This window comes from Mandrillus leucophaeus, unplaced genomic scaffold (genome assembly GCF_000951045.1).
Source record: "Mandrillus leucophaeus isolate KB7577 unplaced genomic scaffold, Mleu.le_1.0 Scaffold204, whole genome shotgun sequence".
NCBI lineage: Eukaryota > Metazoa > Chordata > Mammalia > Primates > Cercopithecidae > Mandrillus > Mandrillus leucophaeus.
Genome location: NW_012102077.1, coordinates 3,305,603 through 3,309,105, shown reverse-complemented (window position 1 = coordinate 3,309,105; position 3,503 = coordinate 3,305,603).

Genomic DNA, 3,503 nt, shown 5'->3' with positions numbered 1-3,503 from the left:
GAATATACTCTAAACTCTTATATTGTTATTTGAGCCGCCTTTTTTTCCTTTTTCTTTCTTTTTCTTTTTTTGAGACAGAGTCTTGCTCTGTCACCCAGGCTGAAGTGCAGTAGCACAACCAGGGTTCACTGCAGCCTGAAACTCCTAGGCTCAAGCAATTCTCCCACCTCAGCCTCCCGAGTAGCTGGGACCACAGGTGTGTACCATCATGCCCGGCTAATTTTTGTATTTTTAGTAGAGATGGGGGTCTTGCTGTGCCCAGGCTGGTCTCGAACTCCTGGGCTCAAGTGATCCACCTGCCTCAGCCTCCCAAAGTGCTGGTATTACTAGCGTGAGGCACTGGGCCAGATCTGAGCTTTCTTGTTTCTTTCGTTCAACCATAAGTAACCCGAAGGGAGGTATTGCTCTTTCCGTGTCTGGGGTATTTCCCGCAGCATCTACTGGTGCTGGGAAGTTAGGAGGTTCTTAGCCAATAGTTGTTGGGTGAATTAACAACACTGAGTAAAAGATGATCCAGTGTCAAATGGGGGAGAAAGCAGGGTTCCTTTTATTTTAAACTTTCACTAGATTTATTAATTATGAATCTACAATCACAAAACCACAAACACACACATACATACATAGACACATAATTAAGTTTACGTAGCCCAAATTTGGGTTAGAAAAATAGAGGGCAACTTCATTTGATTGGAAATTTTGTTGGCATCATATCATTCTCTTCTTATTTATTTATTTATTTATTTGAGACAAAGTCTTGCTCTGTCACCCAGGCTGGAGTGCAGTGGTGCAACCATGGCTCACTGCAGCCTCTACCTCCTGAGCCAAGGCAATCCTCCCAGGCTCAGGCAATCCTCCTACCCCAGTCTCCTGAGTAGCTGGGACTACCAGCGTGTACCACCACACCTGGTTCATTAAATTTTTTTTTTATTTTTGTATAGATGGAGGTCTCCCTATGTTGCCCAGGCAGTCTCAAACTCCTGGGTTCAAGTGATCCTGCTGCCTCATCTTCCCAAAGTGCTGGGATTACAGGTGTGAGCCACCTCATTCAGCCTCTTCTTCCAATTAACTCTTTAGTTGAAAAAGTAATCTGTTGTTAACCAAAAACAAAAACACTAAAATCGAAATTTCAAGCAGTGCAAAATTATGTACAATGAAACAAAAATCTTTCTCTGATCTAAGACTTCCAATCCCCTAGTCATTCTCCACATGCTGCTAGTTTCCTTTCTTAAAAAGTTTACCTTTCCAGAAAAGTCTATGAACGCACAAGCATAAATGTGTTTGTAAGTGTGTGCATGTGTATGTATTTATCCACACACATACAACTTATTTTTTACAGTAAACAGTAATGTCAGCATACCATGAGCAGTCTTCTGCAATTTATATATATACACACACACACACATATATATATACACACACACACACACACATATATATATATATATAGTTGTTGTTTTTAAGACGGAGTCTCGTACTGTCACCCAGGCTGAAGTGCAGTGGCATGATCTCGGCTCACTGCAAGCTCCGCCTCCCGAGTAGCTGGGACTACAGGCACCCGCCACCACACCCAGCTAGTTTTTTGTATTCTTAGTAGAGACGGGGTTTCACCGTGTTAGCCAGGATCGTCTCTATCTCCTTACCTCATGATCCACCCGCCTCGGCCCCCCAAAGTGCTGGGATAACAGGCGTGAGCCACCACACCTGGCCTGCAATTTATATTTTTCACCTAACAACATGTCTTAGAGATTAGCTCACTGAGGAAGAGTTCTTTTTTTTCTTTCTTCTTTGGGCCACGTAAGATTTTCTTATTTGGTTTTTATCTTCATTTATTTAATCAGACACCTATTGATAGTTACTTAGATATTTTTGTAATATAAACCATGCTATAATAAATATAAATTCTTTAAAATTATTGAGTCAAAAAGCCTAAGTGTTTATTATTCTAATAAGTAAAGTCACCTGTTTGCCAATGAAACTGCACAAATTTACATTCTACCTACAGTGTAGAATAAGTGATTGTAGACATTCTGGCCATTACTGTGTGGTGCTGAACTATTTAACAATCTTGCAGGTGTAAGGTTGTCTCTTCTTTAGTTTATATTTTATATCATCATCAGCATCATCATCATCATCATAACTAACCTTCATATAGCACTTACTATGTGCCAGGCATTGTTCTAAAAGCTTCACATATATGAACTACTTTAATATAAGTCAGGTCTGTTGAGATATAGTTTAAATATACAATTCATCTACTTAGTATCTAATTAAATGGTTTTTAGTTTATTCACAGGAATATGCAACTGTCACAAATTTTAGGCCATTTAATCACCTCCAAAGAAGCTCTGCACCCATTAGCAGTTAATCCCCTGTCCCCTGTATCCAACTGTAGACTAGTTTCTGTCTCTATAGATTTACCTATTCTAGACATTTCACATACACATTCATATAGTATGTGGTTCTTATAACTGGCTTTCAGTTAGCGTATTATTTTTAAGGTTCATCCATGTTGAAGCATGTATCAGTACTTCATTCCTTTATATTGCCAAATAATATTCCACTGTATATCCCACATTTTATTTATCCATTTATCAGTTGACAGATGTTTGGGTTGTTTCTGCTTTGGGGGTATTTGATTAATGCTGCTATGAGCAGTTGTGTACAAGGTTTTATGTGGACAGTATGTTTGCAGTTCTTTGGAGTATACAGGAGTAGATTTGCTAAGTCACAAGGTAACTGTATGTTTAAGTCTTTGAGGAACTGCTAGACTTCGAAACACCTCTTTCTCCATGGAATTTTCTAGGTTTCCCTCTGAGAGATAGTCACCATCTCCTTGTGTTACAAGGCGGTGTTCATATCTTGATTGTTGTACTTATAATATCATATTATTCACTGTCTGTGTGTTACATGAAATTGTGACTTTCCCGAAGTTGGGAATGAAATCTCATTTACAGTCCTGGTATCCTTACCAATGAGAATAGAGCTGGATAGCAGAGTATGTACTCAAACATTTACGTGAATAAGTGATTGAATAAAAGAAGAAGTAAAAGTTTGAAAGGTGAAAATCAGTATATACTGCCAGCTATTTAGTTGATCTTAGAACTCATTTTTTAGTTTTCTTCACAAAATAATTAAATAAAAGAGCCAGAATTAAAAATGATAAATTGAAATCTTCGTGTTTTAAAGCAGTTTATGTATAAATGAACACAGCAGTGTGATCCTATTTATAACTGAACACAAGAAATCAAAACCAAAAAAGAAGATTCAGATCTGAGCCTACTTTGTCATAAATACTGTTCATTTTATGGTATCATTTTAATTTTTATTATGTGACTTAAATGCATTATAGCAACTGGTACAATTTGACAGGTGACTTTTTACTCTTACTTCAACTGATATTTTAATGTAAGGTTAATTGCCATTTTAATGAAATTTTTATGAATCTATTTTGTCATCCCTGTCAAAGAGTACTCTTTTTTCTTTTTTCTTTTTTTTTTTTTTTT